This window comes from Eulemur rufifrons, chromosome 1 (assembly GCF_041146395.1).
Source record: "Eulemur rufifrons isolate Redbay chromosome 1, OSU_ERuf_1, whole genome shotgun sequence".
Taxonomy (NCBI): domain Eukaryota; kingdom Metazoa; phylum Chordata; class Mammalia; order Primates; family Lemuridae; genus Eulemur; species Eulemur rufifrons.
The window spans coordinates 88,618,507-88,637,399 of record NC_090983.1 but is presented as its reverse complement, the minus strand read 5'-3'; the positions used below and the strand labels follow the sequence as shown (position 1 = coordinate 88,637,399).

General features: G+C 42.0%; 1 pseudogene; it reads left to right on the top strand.

The window, feature by feature from the left end:
• The first annotated feature begins 274 nt into the window (after positions 1 to 274).
• LOC138386754 (large ribosomal subunit protein uL6-like) lies at positions 275 to 871 on the top strand (annotated as a pseudogene).
• Positions 872 to 18,893: the final 18,022 nt, after the last annotated feature.

Sequence of the window (18,893 nt, the reverse complement as noted above, 5' to 3'; positions counted from 1 at the left end):
AGGATTCCTGCCCTAGTGTCAGCAAGAAGTGAGGGCGTTCCTGAGTGGGGGAGCGATGAAGCAGCGAGTTATGGTTGGAATCAGGATTTATTCGGCAGGTAGACTCACAGAGCTTGCCGATGATTCATTATAGGCACCTACAAGCATATATTTATATTTGCCACTCCCCCCCATTTTAAAAACACAAAGAATAGCTCACTGTACAAACTATTTTGCATTTTGCTATTTTTTCCCACTTAATAATAGACAGATCTTTGCAGTATCTACTGCGAGAATGAAGACTATTCCCAGCAATCAGACTGATGACATTCCAGAAAATGTGGACATCACTCTGAAGGGACGCACAGTCACTGTGAAGGGCCCCAGAGGAACTCCGAGGAGGGACTTCAATCACATCAACGCAGAAACTCAGTCTCCTTGGAAAGAAAAAGAAGGGGCTCCCGATGACAACTGATGGGGAAATGGAAAGGAAGTAGCTAGTGTTCGCGCTATTTGTCATGTACAGAACATGATCAAGGGTGTTACAGTGGGCTTCGTTACAAGATGGGGTCTGTGTGTTATACAGGAGAAGGTGTCTCCTGTTGAAATATAATATTTCTTGTGTGAAAAATACATCCACAGGATTCAGATGAGGCCAGCCATTGCTTGTTCAGTATCTCAAGCCCAGAAAGATGAGTAAATCCTTGAAGGAAATGACATTGAGCTTGTTTCAAAGTCAGCTGCTTTGATTCAGCAAGCCACAACAGTTAAAAACACACATAGCAGTCTCATCTGGAGGCTTCACTATTAAAACTACAACAGTATATAAGAAAATTTGGGGATGGTATCTTAGGTCTCTGAAAAATGAACAGTTCAGTAGGCTGATAAATAAGATCTAAGAGTTGTCCAGCTGCCGGATGATTTCTAAGACCTATTTGCAAGTATTAATATTTTCATACCAGATTTCTTTTGTTTAGAATAGATGTTGACAGGTTTATATTTTCTCATGTCTTCATTTTCACCTAGCTGGTAAATGGTAAAACCAGTTTTATTCCTAGATCCCTGGCCCCACTAGTCTACTATTCCTGTTTTCTGTCATGACATGCCCCGAGTCCTCTTTCTTCCATGATTTAGCTCAAGTCATTCTTCACTGGGAGGCCTCCCACAACGACTCAGCCTATCGTGACTGCTTCCCCTTCCGAATGAATGCTCAATGTCTACAGTGCTCACTTGGTCCTTAAAGTCTTAAAGTACGCTGTCCTGGTTTTCAGTTGGTATCTAACCTGGAAGTTCCTTGAAAGCTACAATATGGATTATTACACCTCTCCTGTTGGGCACTCCAGGATTACTTTCCTAAGGTGGCTGAGGGACACAGTCTGGTTGGGAAGGGAGTGCCTAAGGGACTTGTCTTGAAGCTGAATTTGCATAGCACACACACTATTTTATTTGCAGTGATTGAGGGTGGGTGTTACGCAGTTTGGGAAGAGGTCAGCTAAAGCCCACTTAGAACACTATTTCAGCTGCCACTGACCTCTGCTGGGCTTGTCCATGATGGTGGTTTCTAACAAATCTAGCTGCTCTTCAAAATCACCTTGGGAGTAAGATTTTATAGAAATACATATTTTCAGATGCCCCTCCAGAGCCACTGAGTCAGAATCTCTTGGGTAGAGTCTGAGAACCTAGTGTTTAAGAACCTCTTCTAGGAAGTTCAAGTTGAAGGCATCTGAGCACCTACCTCGCAGGCAATAACTGCTTGTAAGTATGGAGTAGGCACCAAGTCTGGAAACACAGGTGAGCTCTAATAGGAATTATATTATTATATACAAGAAAGTGATATCTCTGTTTCCCAACTCCCATTGCTACAAATAATTTTACTGTAAAGTATTCTCTACTCAAGCTGGGCATGGTGAGCCTGTAGTCCCAACTACTCAGGAGGCTGAGGCAGGAGGATCGCTTGAGCCCAGGAGTTCAAGTGCAGCCTGGGAAACATAGTGAGACCTCATCTTCTGGAAAATTTAAAAAAAAAATGCCTATTCAAATCAATTTTGTGAGCATTTATATTCTGTTATTCAGCATGAAGGATATGAAGGAGAAATATAATAACAACAAAAATAATAATAGCTAACATCCACTGAATACCTAATATGTGCCAGGTACTTTGTCAAATGTTTTACATGTATTGTCTCATTTATTATTTACCAGACTTCTCTGTGTGGACCATAATGATGGTCAACTTATCCATTAATCTCACTAGGCACAATGCATGGTGTCCAGGACACTGTTAGGGGCTCATGAAAATGTTTTTATTGGCCGGACAAGGTGGCTTATGTCCGTAGTCCTAGCACTCTGGGAGGCTGAGGTGGGAAGATTGCTTGGCCTCAGGAGCTCAAGACCACCCTGAACAAGAGCAAAACACCCATCACTACTAAAAATAGAAAAATTAGCTGGGTGTCATGGTGTGTGGCTATAGTCCTAGCTACTTGGGAGGCTGAGGCAAGAGGATCACTTGAATCCAGGAGTTTGAGGTTGCAGTGAGCTATGATGACGCCACTGCACTCTACCCAGGTGACAGAGCAAGACTCTGTCTCAAAAAAAAAAAAAAGAAAAAAAAAAAAAGGCCGGGTGGGGTGACTCACTCCTGTAATCCTAGCACTCTGGGAGGCTGAGGTGGGCGGATTGTTTGAGCTCAGGAGTTCGAGACCAGCCTGAGCAAGAGTGAGACCCTGTCTCTACTAAAAATAGAAAGAAATTATCTGGACAACTAAAAATATATATAGGAAAAATTAGCCGGGCATGGTGGCACATGCCCGTAGTCCCAGCTACTTGGGAGGCTGAGGCAGGAGGATCGCTTGAGCCCAGGAGTTAGAGGTTGCTGTGAGCTAGGTTAATGCCACGGCACTCTAGCCCGGGCAACAGAGTGAGACTCTGTCTCAAAAAAAAAAAAAAAAAAGAAAAGAAAATGTTTTTCCTTTTAGAATCAGAAGGGAAAATAAAGGAACATAATCTCCCTGAATTATATTAGTCCTTATACCAACACAGTCACAAAATATATAAGGAGAAAGGGGGCCCACGAAGACAAAAGTGCCTTGGGCCTCTGAAAGCTATAATGTGGTCTTTACCATAATCATTCCCATTTAACAGATGAGGAAACTGAGGCTCAAGGAAGTTAAAAATAAAACTTGCCCAAAGGCCACATATCTAGGAAATGGCAGAGGTGATCTTTGGACACAGGTCTGTGGGACTTCACCATGATCATTTTAATCAGCACACTATATACTACACAGTTTGTCATATATTAACCAATTAGAAAATCCTTAAATAAATGTCTAAATTCAGGGGCACATCCAGATTCTGTGGGGCCTGAGGCTTTTACAACTTGGAGGACCTTCTTAAAAAAATACAAAATTATAAATAAAAATTGGGTACACAGTCTTGGAGGGGACTGTCCAAGTAAGGGGCCCTTGAGTGTAAGCCTCATTAGCTTCATGGTCAATCCACCTGGCTTAAATGTCCTTGGGCCTAAAGAAAACCCGGGAAGGAATCAGGGTAAACCAGGGCACCTCAGCAAAGGATTCAGGAGGAAATGAGCCCTTGAAGCATGGCTCTGAGTGGGGCTCCTGAGCGCAAAGCCTTGAGGGCAAGTCTGAGCACGATCTGCTCAGGGGAAAGCAGAGAGCTCCACCTGCCTGGACCCACGTGCTGCCGGGCGGCTGGGGAGAGGCACGGGGTTCTCGGAGGCAAGCGGTGCCTGTTCAAATATCAAGATGGAAAGGCCACTGGGAGTCTTCATATGCCCTGGATCTACGTCATTATAGAACGAAAGGCAACACCCGGATGAAGAATCTGGCGGTCACAGGCAGGACTCTTGGGAGGTTCCAGAAGCAGCAAAGGGATCTAACTGAAGAACTAATCTGGGTGTGTTTTAACTAGAACCTGATAAATTATGGTTGGCCAGAAGGAGGAAGGAGTACAAAGAGAGAGAGAAAAAGAAAAGAGTAAGCATCAAAAAGGCTCAATCAAGCAGACGTGAGGAATAGAGGGGAACAAGAGTCAGTGATAATTTTTATATTTTGAGCCTGGATCACTGAAGGAAGGAACAGTGTGGGATTGCCAGAAATGTAAGGGTTGGTTAGGTTTGGTTCTAGAGAAGTTAAATCCAACAAAGTAATCGAAACAGGAAGGTTCTTGAACAAACTTGACAAGACCCTCTTGGCCTTAGCCTTTGCGGTGTCTTCAGCCTGCCAACGCCCCATCCGACCCCCACATTCTTTGCTGATTGTGTTAACAGCGTGAAGATATTGCTGTAGGGTCTCCTGCTTCTTTCTGGTTAGGACGCATTTTGCCCTTAACACGGCTTTTGTTAAACATCCTTATAAGATTAGTTATAATTTAACTCTCAGAGTTTCAGCCCTCCCCGCTGCCTCTCCAGGTGAGCAGCCAAGAGGACTAGTCACAGCAAAAACAGAAAGAGGAGAACAGATCTCAGAGGGCATTACAGAGCTATAAAAATTATAAAGGGATATGGAATGAGAAAGAGAGAGGAGTCTTACAATCATGCAAAAACTATTTACTGCATACCTATTACATGCCAGGCTCTGCGTTTGGAACAAAAGCCATTGCTAGGGGAGAGATGCAGTCAGCAAGCACCCTGAGGGTGTTTGGGTTCTCAGGCATGAGTGTTTGGGGAGGTGACGAGGTCAGGCACAGCATTAGGAACAACAGATTCCAGAGAGAGGGAGACGAGACGGATGATGAATTCAGTTTTAGCCATGTTAAATTTGGTATGATGAAAATGTATAGTGGAGATGTCCGGTACATAACTGTAGACATGGGCACAAAGTTAAATTCAACAAAATAATCACAGTTGGAAGGCCGAGGGAAAAGTCAGGGCAAGAGAGATACATTTTAGAGTTTATCTGCTGGCATGCGGTTAACGAGGCGGGCATGAGAGATGGAAACATTTGTTTTCCAAGGTAGCAGGGTAATGCAAGTGGAGGCTCCTAACAGAGCTAAAGATGCTTCAAGAATCAAGGAATTATACAAAATTGGTAAAAGAAAGAAAAAAAGATTGGTGAACATAGTGCAAACAAGTCAGCCAAACTAGGAGGAGGCTCAAAATTGACTTGCTTTTTGGGATATAAATTTCTTTGTGAAGAATACTCTACCTGTGTCTGAAAATGTTCATATGTGGTTTGTGTGGTTGTCCATTTGAAAATATTGACCCTTGGAATTTTAGATGTAATTTCTAAACGTATGAAGTTATATCAGTCATGGGATGTGTGTGTTTGTTTGTGTGTGTGTGCACGCACGTGTGTGTCTATTAAACTGGAGGGGAATTTCATACAGAGAATTCATTCCATGTATCATAGAGAAGCTGGAAAGCCAACTGGGGCCACTGATGCAACGCGGAGATTAGCAAGAGCAGAAAGCCATTCCCATCACCACCCTTAGGTCTGGAGGGAAGTTGGAAGTTAGAGCCAAAGTGAGGACTGCCTAACAGAAGCTGGGAGCCAAGAGTGGCAACCCACAGAAGTAGGAAACATCCCTCCTTTTCCCCTTCTGCCTTCCCAGTTTACACAACCGGTGTTGTCAGTGTTTTCCATTAGCAGAGACTACCAGGATGCCAGAGCCCAAGGGAGCTGGGGAATTATTGCTCCCTTTTTCGTAGGGGAAAGAGTAAGGGAAAAGTAGCGCAAGGGGGTTAACTATCTTTTTGTTACCGATTTGTAATTTTATTACATTGTGATCAAAGAATGTGTCTATATGACAGTGATTATTTAGTATTTCTTGAGACTCGCTTTGTGGCAAAGGACATAGTCAATCTTTGTAAAATGTTCCCAGTGTTGTTGTGTATTCCCTATTTTTATCTGTGTTTAGTATTCCACAAACACCCATCAGATTTGGTTCGTTGATTATGTTAGCCATACAATAAAGATAAATCTTCTTTGCCCATATGACTATTTTATCTGCATGAAGTCAGTTTTCTTTTTTATAATTTATTTATTTATTTATTTATTTTTGAGACAGAGTCTCGCTCTGTTGCCCGGGCTAGAGTGCTATGGCATCATCCTAGCTCACAGCAACCTCAAACTCCTGGGCTCAAGCAATCCTTCTGCCTCAGCCTCCCGAGCAGCTGGGACTACAGGCATGCGCCACCATGCCCGGCTAAATTTTTCTATATATTTTTAGTTGTCCAGATCATTTCTATTTTTAGTAGAGACAGGGTCTCGCTCTTGCTCAGGCTGGTCTCGAACTCCTGACCTCGAGTGATCCTCCCGGCTTGGCCTCCCAGAGTGCTAGGATTACAGGCGTGAGCCACCACGCCCAGCCATGAAGTCAGTTTTCAAAAGAGGTATGTTAAAAATCTCTCATTATGATTGTAGATTTACCAAATTCGCATGTCAGCTCTATGGAGAATAGTCTATAAATGAACATTAATGGAAATAGGTGGAAGGCTGGTGCAATGGTTCAGGTGGCCTAAGATGGTAAGCATGTGGAAAGAAAGGGAAGAAAAGGAATTAATGCTGCTTGCTAGGTTTCTGGTGTGGGCAACTGGATGAATGGTGGTACCATATATACACATGGACTGCCACCGACCAGTGTTTTTCCTTGAGCAAATTACATAAACTCACTGACCTCAGTTTCCTTATTTATAAAAATGGATATAATAATAGACTATATCTCATGGGGTTATTGTGATGATGAAAAGAGTTAATATATGTAAAGTACTTAGCATTATATTTAAATGATTGTTCAATATGTGCCCTTATTATTGCCCATTAGGATATGGTTAAATGAGGGAAGGTTTGGGTTTAAGGTGGGACATGAAGCTTTCCCAGGGAGGCTATGTGTGTGTTGTTTTGTAAGCTATCTTTCAGTAAAGAGCATCTAAATCATCTTAGCAAATGCTGCCGAGGGATCAAAGAGGATGGACATGAGGAAAGACCACTGAAAGGTCAAAGGCAACTTTCAAGAGGTAGCAGAATCAAGGAAACATTTTCTTAAGGTGGGCTGGGCGTGGTGGCTCATGCCTGTAATCCTAGCACTCTGGGAGGCCGAGCCAGGAGGATCACTCGAGGTCAGGAGTTCGAGACCAGCCTGAGCAAGAGCGAGACCCCGTCTCTACTAAAAATAGAAATAAATTAGTCAGACAACTAAAAATATATAGAAAAAAAATTAGCCGGGCATGGTGGCACATGCCTGTAGTCCCAGCTGCTCCAGAGGCTGAGGCAGAAGAATTGCTTGAGCCCAGGAATTTGAGGTTGCTGTGAGCTAGGCTGACACCAGGGCACTCTAGCCTAGGCAACAGAGTAAGACTTTGTCTCAAAAAAAAAAAAAAAAAGATTTTCTTAACGTGGGGAAAGTAGAACATGGTTTCAGGCAGAGTATAAGGAGCCATTTCAGAGGGAAACAGAATAGCTCACTCCATGTACTTTCCTGTTTATTTTTGCTTTGCACTCTTACAGTGCATTGTTGCTTGGGTTAATTCTGAGTATGGAAACCAGCCATCGCCAAAAGGCTGCAGGGGAGCGCAGCTCTGGAAAAAATGACTGCAATTAACAGAGCAACATTAACTTAGGGAACTGCAGTAAGTTACCTCGAGTGTGATTTATCATATGATTAGTCAACAGATTACTCTAGTGACAGTTGTTAAGAAGCCCATATTAAATTTTTGATGCAACAGGGAAAAGTGATTAACTTGACAAAGATTCATAAGCACATGTGTTTCTAGCTCTGAGCTACTGGATGGAATGAAAACTGAAGTTGTGAATTCCATAGTATTCACTGCCTTGGCAGATTTCAGCGTGAGATTATGTATGACTGTACCTCTCCCACAAGTTTACACAGGCTTAGGAATCTTCTTTTTAAGGCTCTTATGCAATCTGCATTTTAGCAAGAGCATACAAATGCATGGAAAGAATATTCCCAGGCATGTTAATCTTGACTTATAATTATGTATCCCTCTTCATGAGTTAGTGCTGAAATACTTTTTCTTTCTGTATTCTTAAGGAGAAAGAAATTGCTTTAAGCCTATTATAATTGGAGCCATCTTTCTTTTTTTTTTTTGAGACAGAGTCTCGCTCTGTTGCCCGGGCTAGAGTGCCATGGCGTCAGCCTAGCTCACAGCAACCTCAAACTCTTGGGCTTAAGCAATCCTTCTGCCTCAGCCTCCCGAGTAGCTGGGACTACAGGCATGTGCCACCATGCCTGACTAACTTTTATTCTATATATTTTTAGTTGTCCGACTAATTTCTTTCTATTTTTAGTAGAGACGGGGTCTCGCTCTTGCTCAGGCTGGTCTCGAACTCCTGACCTCTAGTGATCCTCCCGGCTCGGCCTCCCAGAGTGCTAGGATTACAGGCATGAGCCACCACGCCCAGCCTGGAGCCATCTTTCATTAACCAGTTTTAGAACTATCACAAATAAATTATAAGCTACATTCAATTATGAAGTCATTTCATTAACACACTTCACATAAATAGAAAATGAAAAGCAAGCTCTGTGTAAAGCTAGGAGATTTAATATGCACTTCTATCCTCTCGCCTTCTGGAAATCCCAGCAAAACTACCAGTGAAGAGATATTTTAAGGCTTAAACTCAATAGATGTAGACAGCAGAAGAAGTGACAATTTTGGAAGCTGGAAAACAGATGACTACATAGTGATAGAATGAGCATATTTGACAAAATTGAATCCAATCAGGCAGTAGAGAAAACGTAAAACAAGTCTGATTTACAGCATATCCAAAGACTTGTAACCTAATGGCAGCAAGATCTTTCAGAAGTGGGGTGAAAGTAGTATGGACGAATAAAGAGGATTGTTAGGAAGTATTCTTTAGTAGGAATCGGATTGGATTCCTAGATTCCTCCCTAGATTTGTGCAGCATCCCTGAGACTGCACCTTTTTTAACTGGCAAAAGTGATGGTTTACTTTCAGAATGGGGTAAAATTCTGGTTCTACACTGCAAGAACATCAGTGCAGTTGGTGTGAGAGAACTATGCTAAAAATAGTGGACTAACTGAATTTATGCATATTAGCTTCTGGGACACCCCATGCCACATCCATCTTTTCCTGCTCTGAAAGTTAGACCTTCATCCTCCAGGTAGAATATAAAGTCTTCTGTGGGAAATATGATTAGTCCATGCTGAAAGACCTGACATTAGAAAGATACTTGCATCAGAAGTTGCCTCATCAAACAGCCCACTCTGCTGCTCCTACAGTGAAGCTCACATCAGACCAGCCTGGCTCTCATATTGTCAGAGCTTCCAGCACTCGTGTTTTAGTATTCTTAAATATTGTTAGATACAAAGACTACAAGATAACCGAGGAAAGCCTTTAACCTGGAGGATATTAATAGAAAATAAAATAAATAGAAGAAAGTAATGTTAAGGAAATCAAGATAAAATAAAAGTCAAAAGCCTCACAAAGAGAAGCTAGTATAACCATGAAACAAGACCAGGATCCTATGCAAAAATAAACAAATAAATAAATGGAACATATCAAAAACATGCAGAAGGTCTTGCATATTAAATACATAGCAGAAATGAAAATTATCGATAGAAAGGTTGGAATATAAAGTTGAAAATTTTCCCAACAAAAAGAAAAGGAGATGAAAACTAGGAGATAAAAACTTAAGACAATGGCCGGGCGCGGTGGCTCACGCCTGTAATCCTAGCACTCTGGGAGGCCGAGGCGGGTGGATCGCTCAAGGTCAGGAGTTCGAGACCAGCCTGAGCAAGAGCGAGACCCCGTCTCTACTAAAAATAGAAAGAAATTATATGGACAACTAAAAATATATATAGAAAAATTAGCCGGGCATAGTGGCGCATGCCTGTAGTCCCAGCTACTTGGGAGGCTGAGGCAGGAGGATCGCTTGAGCCCAGGAGTTTGAGGTTGCTGTGAGCTAGGCTGACGCCACGGCACTCACTCTAGCCTGGGCAACAAAGTGAGACTCTGTCTCAAAAAAAAAAAAAAAAAAAAAAAAAAACTTAAGACAATTAAGAAATTGGTCAAGGGGTGTTGACATCCCCCCAAAAAATAAAGACAGAAAGGGAGAATAGAGAAAATGGAGAAAAGAAGTTAATGATCTGAATTTCCACTCTGAAAACTTTATTAAGTAAATATAGTCTCAGGGGACAGCACAGCTTTGTAAAACACTGATGGCAAAGAGAAGATCCTGCAAGATTGTAGAGAAGGAAAAAAATACCCAGGTCATATACACAGGATCAGCAATCAATAAGAATAAAAATGTTTCCCCAAACTTAGGAAAAAGTGATTGTTCTGTAGTCATGGTAACAAGTGGCCATGAAAACTGGTTTGAACTCATAAAATTGATCAACACAATTCTGCCCAATGAACACGCGTTTGTAAGCCAACCCCTCCAGTCAGAGATGGATTCACTCCTATAAACACACCTCTAAGTGCTGACTGATAAAGTCTTCTTCAAGGAACTGTGATTCTACAGATGATGGCAACCCACTGAGGCCTTGGAAAGCCCATCAGTCCCTGAACTCCATGTGTCTTAAAAACAACATACTCAGTAGTCTGCTTGGAGATACTGTGCCTGTCTGGTTAAGTCTCCCTCACTATAGGAAGTAGTAAATTCAGCTCTGTCTTTTATTTCAGATATTAAGTGGTGATCTAATCAGCCTTTGACATAGTTTTTTTTTTTTTTTTTTTTTCTTTATTTGAGATACAGTCTTGCTCTGTTGCCCGGGCTAGAGTGTCATGGCATCAGCCTAGCTCACAGCAACCTCAAACTCCTGGGCTCAGGTGATCCTCCTGAGTAGCTGGGGGACTCAGCCTCCCAAGTAGCTGGGACTACAGGCATGCGCCACCATGCCCGGCTAATTTTTTTAGTTGCCCAGCTAATTTTTTTTTCTTCTATCTTTAGTAAAGACAGGGTCTTGCTCTTGCTCAGACTGGTCTCGAACTCCTGAGATGAGTCAGCTCAAGCAATCCTCCCGCCTCAGTCTCCCAGAGTGGTAGGATTACAGGCGTGAGCCACTGCGCCCGGCCTGACATACATTTTTAACTCCTGGATAGGAGCTTTGGAAGCTATAAAGCAAAGGAGAAATGCTTTTAAAATGTTAAAGGAAAATAATTGGCAACCTAGACTTTTATACCCAACCAAACTATCATTTACATATAATAGAAGAAGAAAAGACATTTTCAGACAAAGTCTTGAACAGTATAGTGCTCATGTACTTTTTCTTGGGAAGTCACTAGAGGAAACCAAGCAAGAGGAAGATGTGGGTTATTGGAAACAGGAGATCCAATATAAGGAAAAAAGCAAAGGACAGGCCCAGGATGAATGGTGAAGAGAGATCCCAGCATGGCAGTTGTACGACAGTCTATATAGCAGCTTGTATCAATTTTCTTGTGCTGCTGTATAACAAACCAACACAAAATGCAGTGGCCTACAACAAGCATCTATTTAGCTTACAGTTTTGCTGGGCAGATCTTCTGGCTGATCTTAGCTAGGTTCATTCTTGCATTTGTGTTCAGTTGGCAGTTCAGCTGGGGCTGCCTGGTTCCAGATGGCCTCAGTCACCTGCCTGACATGTGTCTTGGGTGCTGGCTAGGATGATGGGTATAACTGGACTGTGTTTCCCTCCTCATCAAGAAAGTGAGCCTGGCTCACCATATGGCAGCAGGTGTCCAAGAGCCCAAAGCACAAGGACTCATCAAGCCTCAACTGCATCATGTTTGCTAACATTCCATTAGCCAAAGCAAGTCATGTGGTCAAAGCCAGAGAGAAAGTGGAAGGAGCACTGAAAGTAACAGAACAAGGAAGCATAGATACAGGAAAGGGATTTTTTTTTTAGAGGATGGATACGTTAATTAGCTTTATTGCATCATTACACATAGTGTACATATGTCTAAACTTCACATCGTTTCCATACATATATACAACAATGACTTGTCAATTAAGAATAATATCAACAAAACCATAATAAATAAATAAAATGCAGGGAGGACAGCTTGACTGCTCCACATATTTGGTTTCTGGCTCTGCCTCAGCTGTCCACCACATTCGTTGTAGCCATCTTATATGTCCATTCATGGAAGTTCTTTGGGGGTGGCAGGAAGCAAAAAAAGTTCACAAACCTCCTAGTGGCCCCTGCTGGCCTTGGCTCTTTTTACAGGGAAGGGCTGAGGTCCCCCCATCTGGCCACCCAGCCTGGAGGGAGTTGGCTTCCCAGGGTGTTTCCTAGGGTCAGGTATCTCGCCCTGGGTCTCCCCAAAAATTGCTCGTGCTGTGGGTGGAGAGGGAGGCCATGGGGTCATGCTGGGGGACTGTGCTGGGATTGGTGGGGCTCACCTGCAAGCTGGGAAGGGCACTGACAGGCATTGTGGCTTTCCTGGTCTTCTGTCCAGACTCCTGGTCCTCCTCAAGCTGCAGAAGGTCAGCTGTAATAAAGGAACTGGTGGAAAAGGAGGCTGGCTGAGGTGCCTCCTCTTCCGGGGGGACAGGGAAGGTGGACTGAACTTTGGGGAATGGGGAAGGACTTGTGGGATCCCTAGAAGTCAGGGGCTTTAGATGGATGACTTGGATGGAGCTCTCCTCCTCTGGTGTTCTGTGCCCCAGCATTAGGTACATGGCCATAGTCTCATTATATTTTTTTGTTAATAAGGAGTCCTTGATGTGCTCAACATCAAAGCCATGGCCACCATGAGCTGGGTCATTTGGGGGTCCTGGTGTTGCAGGAGCAGCTCCATGTATGGCCCTAGTGTCCCCGGGCATTATTTGATCCATGAGACCCTCATTGTCTGCAGTAGGGTGGGCCTCTCCCTGGGGTCAAGAGCAAGAAATTTTTTTTTATGACTTTTTCCAGTCCACGAAAAAAGAAAAATGAAATTTTATACCTGCCAACAAGTACTTGTTTCCCAAGGTCCCAAAAGCTCTTTCTGACAAACGGCCCCTGCTCCCATGCTGTAGAGGACAGCACCCAGGCTCCACACATCCAACTCAGGTCCATAGCACCTGTGGCCCAGGGAGAGTTCTGGGACAGAATAAGGGGGAATGCACAAAGGTGCCCGACTTTTGGTCTTTGGAAAACGTGGTGCCAACGCCAAAGATGGCTATTTTTATATTATAGTTGGCATCAAGAAGGATGTCCTGGGGCTTCAAGGTACCGGTGGATGGTCTTTTGTTATTGGCAGTACTGCAGGGCAGAAAGTATTTGCCGGCACTGGCTTTGGGCCTCCTCCTTCATGCAGCTGGGGTGGAGTATTTGGTAAAAAGCTCCCCTTCACGATTGGGCATAGGCTGTCCAGTGTCAATGTTGTGAAAGAACTTGCTCATGTTCTGGTGATTCGGGGTCCTCACCATTTCGACCTCTCTGTATAGATTCCAGGGGCTGGAGAAGCTCTTCTGAACTTTTGAGATTATATTCATGGCCACCTGGGTGCCAGTGAGAATATCCTAGGCCAGCTTCACCTTGGTGAGCTGACGAGGCTGACTCTCTGTAAAGACTGAATTGTCTGTAATTTCTAATCAGGAACTCCTCATCAACAGGGTGGACACCAGGCCCTACCCCACCATGACCTCCTAGTTACATTAACTACAAGTCTTCACTGGGAACGCAAATTAACAATGCTAACTCTACAAATTATGCTAACTAGGGGTACTAACATGGTTGCAATTGCTCTGCTGACATTCCTGGGTGACCTTCACAGCCACTTCCCTCCCAGTGACAATACACCCAGCCCTCTGGGCTACACCTGGGTGCTGGATGTTGTCACCAGGAGTTACCTCTCCTAACCTCGTCCTTCTGTGTTATAGACATTGTCAGGTGGGCTTTCCTTCAAGGCGACAAGATGGCACCAACAGCCCCCAGGCCGCCCAACAGAAATGGACCTTTTCTTCCCCCAAGGTTCCAACCCTAAGCCCTAACCATTGGCACCTGATTGGTCACATGCCCAGACCTGAGCCAATCACTGTTTGAGGAGGATGTGCTCTGCTGATTGGCCAGGTCAGGTCATGTGACTGGCACCTCTAAAGAAACTTGGCAGATGCTCTCCTGTTCCCAGGTGGGAGCTGGGGTGCTGGCTGAGATAGCAGGGTCAGTGCCGAGCCTCTGTGTCCTCTGTGCGCCATTTCCTGATGGGCCTGCTCATGTCCTCCACGCCCGGTGGCTTCTGTGTACACAGAATCTACAGGAGCATTTTTCCTCTCTTGCCGCCTTCTTTCCAGGCCCTGTTTCACCCATACCAAAAGGAGCGGGGCTTCCTGTCTGAAGGTAGGATGTGAGATTCCCTCCCAGCTCAAGGCCTGTTCCTTGTCCTGCTGTCATCGGTTACTCAGTCACAGACGCCACCGAGCACCCTCCGTGTGCCAGGGCCTCGCTGGGTGCTGGTCCAGGGATCAGCAGGTCTAGCAATGTTCCTGTCCTCCAGGAGCTGACACCTCTCGCATTCAACTGTTCCTCTCGGAGTCAGCAGAACACAAGTTCTGAGCTGGCTAAGTGCCAAGAATGGGAGACATGTCGGATGGTCAGAAGGGTGTTGCTCTGAACCCTGCTCACAGAGCCAGAAATGCTGAGCTTCTGATGGTTTGAGGGCAGGCGTCGGTGGTCCTTGGCTTGTAGATGCATCACTCCAATCTCTGCTTTCATCTTCACGTGGCATTCTTCCTGTGTGCATACCTGTGTCCAAATTTCCCCTTCGCCACAGTTGACGACCGGACCCACTGTCGTAGCAAAAGAGAGAGCCAGGAAAAGGAATTGTTGCTGGCCGTTTCTGTTACCAATCTACCACAGAGCTCACCAGAAGGTTCCAGCAGAAAATTCTTTAGAAAGATCGAAATTGATAAAAATGTACCCGATGTGTCTGAACATGTTGAGAGAAGATCTAGACAACTGTCAAAGAGTTTGATGTTGTATTCATGACAGCTCTAAAGATAACTAAGCATAGGGAAAATAGGCAATTATTAACTCAATAATTCAAAAGGAAGCAAGTAAAAATAACCAAATAAATAAATAAAACAAATAAAAACAACTATAGTTTGCAAACAGATTTAGCAGAAAATAGTGTTTACTTAGTTGTAAATAAGTCAGTTAACGCTGAATATTGATGATATAGTCTGAAAATCTGTGTCCCCCCACAAATTCAAATGTTGGAACTATGGTGATGGTAAGAGGTAGGGCCTTTCAGAGATGATTTAGTCATGTGGGCTCTACCCTCAGGAATGGGATTAGTGCCCCTGTAAAAAAGGCTTGAGGGAGTCTGTTTGCCCCTCCACCATGAGAGAACACACGGAAGGCATCATCTATAAGAAATGGGTCCTCACCAGACACCAAATCTGCAGGTCCCTTGATCTTAGACTTCCCAGCCTCCAGAACTGTGAACAATAAAGTTTTGTTGTTTATAAATTATCCAGTTTCTGGTATTTTGTTATAATAGCCCGAATGACTAAGATAATTGAACTACTCCAAATTATAATTTGACCATGTTAGGAGAAAGATGGAGTGCAAAAAGTGGGTAAAGATGGTGAGACAGGAAGGAAAAAAGGGAGCTGAGTTGAACAACAAGAAGGGGAAACTGAGGCACAGAGCAATGAAATAACTTGCCCAAGATCATATAACTAGTGAGTGAAAGAGCTGGAATTCAAACTGAGGAAATCTGCTTCTGTGTCAGCCTTCAGCTAAAGTAGCATTTCAAGAGACAGACCTTTAAAATGTATTTACATATAAAAGGAGTATTAAAGGTAAGCCAATTAAGCATTCAGTATTCAATTTAATAAGTGAAAAGAAAGAATAAATCCCCAAAAGAAAAAAGAAGGGAAAGGTGAAAAGTAAAAATAGAAATAGATACAATAGAAAACACACAAACAAAAATCATCAATACCAAAAGCTGGTTCTTTGAAAAGCCTAATAAAATATATAAACTTCTTAAAACATCAGTGAAGAGAAATTCACAAAGAATGAAAATATGACAGACAGAGAGACGAACAAAGAGGAGGGCATAATTAGAGATATGGAAGAGATTTAGAAAATCATAAATAGTATAAAGAACTTTTTGCCAATAAATTTGAAAACTTGAAGTTATTTTCTAGGAAAACAAAAATTACCAAAATTTTACATGAAATTACACTCAGTAAAGAGGGTAGTCAAGTATCTACCAACTCTCCTCTCTTCACTTACAAAGATAGGAGGTACAATTTTACAGTGTATTTTAACAAGCCTATAAAGACATGACAATCCAAATTTTTAGAGATTTAAAGAACAAGGAAAACGAGGAGGAGGAGGAAAGCCATGCAGTTTATTTTATGAAGTTATAATTACCTTTAACCCAAAGATGGGACAAGGACAATACACGAAAAGATAATTAAAGATGAAAGACTTCTAAATAAAATATTAGCAAATAGGCCAGTAGTCTGAGTCCTGGTGGATTCTATTTGCCATGTGGAAGTAGAAAGAGAGCAGAAGGAATCTTAATTCAGTGAAACTGCCAGATTCTCCTCACTGCCCAGTTCCCCTGTTTATGAAGGATGAGGCAGCCCCCTAAATGCAACAATAATTTTTCTTAATGGCATCATTGTATGACCTGAGGACATAAGTACTCATGTCCCAGTGCCATTACCATTGATGTTCTTCTTGATCTTGAATGGGATGGGATGTTCCTGAGATACTGGTCATCAGTATATCCTCACCAGGATACCACACAGTCAAGACCACCCCAATAATCTAATAGATCACATGAACCTACGAGAGTTTTATTAGAACCATCAGCTCCAATCTCCTTCTATAGCAAACCCTCAGCTAGATTAGCTGGCACACTACGGGACTGCCTTTTGTTCCTCCTCCTTGGTTACATGCCTTAATATTTGAATTTTTGTAGTTAACAGTTAGCCAAATGGAATTGTTCACAAAAGGTACTTGCAGGATATCAATTGTCAACATCTGTGTTGGTTTTTTTTTTTTTTATACTTAATAAGAGCTTTATTTAAAAAGTATTACATTCTTTCTCATTTTTGAAAATTATGGAAGTGCATAGAGCAAAAATATTAAAGCCATTCTGCTGCATAATCCCAATTCTCAGGCTGGTGTGAATCTTTCCTGACTATACAATGTCTGCCACTTAGATATTTCCATAATGGGCTCTGGAGAGAGATTGTCTTGATATAAAATCTAGCTTTTTTATTTTCTAGCTATGCATGACCTGAGAACCTCGGCTCTTTGTGTGTCTGTTTTATTATCTGTTATATAAAGATAATAATAGTATCTACCTCATAGAGTTATTGTTGCAATTAAATGTGATCATACCTCTAAAGTGCTTAGGGCAATGCCTGGTGCATTTGGGTCAGTAAATGTTATCTACTTTATTGAATGGTGTGGTATATTGCTTGGATTTTAAACCTACATTTATGCAGAAGGAGAAGAACTTGTATATTTTACTCATTGATGTACTAGTTAAACTCACCTAATGAGGAACACTGATAATCTAAATTATAGTAGCAAGAATAATAATAGTCTTGTCTGGGCTTAGATTATCATCTAAAGGAAAAAAGTCCAATGAAGGAGAGGTTCCTTTAAAATATTTATATTTAGTTCTTTCCTGAGGTACTACATGATTACAGTAGAAAATTTAGAGGAAAATAAACAACCCAGACAAGTAAAAATATTCATTAATCTCATTCCAGAAGTATTCATGGATCATGCCTTGATTTATTATTCTCTAAATTTTTAGCATGTGTGTACACACATATACTTAAAAATTTTTAAATCCCTTATGTGAAAAATAGAAGAGCTAATTTTAAGGGGAACTCAATGTATGAGTTCTTTTCTTTTTTTCCCACCTTTTCACCTACATTTTCCTTTAACAAACTATCCTGAATATCTTACTGTGTCATTTAAAAGTATAATTTTGATGAATGTACAATAGTCCCTTAAATATATAAACCATAATTTATGTATGTAATGAATTGTCAGTTGTTAGAAATTTAATGTCACATTCTATCACTTCAGAGAATACTCTTGTTTACTTTAGCATCCTTGATTATTTCCTTAAGCTAAATTCTTTTTTTTTTATTTTATTTTTTTTTATTCATGATAAATTATTAAGTGAACAGTGCAAGTTAAAAACAATAGTTTCATATTTTTTCCCCACCCCCCCTTTCCCGAGTCAGCACCTTCAAGTGTTACCACTCCCCAAACGGTGCGCAATGCACTCATTGTGTAGGCCTGTGTTGGTTTTAATTAATCAACTAATTTGGAGTTCTTTATGCTGTGAAGAAAAAGGCTCTTTGTGTCAGATACTTGATATGTTTTAGCTTTTCCTGCTTTTTAATTTTATTTTATAGAATATATATAATCACACAACTTTCTGATTTGCCTGTGGAGGGCAACAGTGAATATTCATTACTCCAAGAAGGGCTTTGGATTCAGAAAGTGCTGGATTCTTCATTTCAATTGAAAATGGTCTGGAAATAAACACAGCAAGTTGTTACTAGAGGTTACTTCTGCTGTGGGACACTGGAGAGGGGCTGGGCACTCCGCTTTTTCTTTTCCCACCTCTTAATTATTTTAATTTGTTATAATGAGCTTGTATAACTTTTATAACTTAAAAAGAAAAGAAGGGAAAGGAAGGGAAGGGGAAAAGGAAGAGGATCAATTCTATGACCAGAGGTAAACAGTTCCGCCTCTGTGCCACAATTTGCTCATCCATAGTATGGAAAACTTTGAAGGATTATTACAAGGATTAAATGAGACGGTGCATATAAGGCACTTAGCACTTTGCCCGGCACAGTAAATGTCAGCCACCATCACTGGGCAAAGTGCTTAACTCGGTCTCTGGCACGTGGTGAGTGTTCAAAAAATGGTAAATAGTCTTAAAAACACAAACAAAAAAAGATAGATTTTCTTACTAACTGTATTTTAAAACTTATTTTGCTTATTCTTTTTTATGTCTT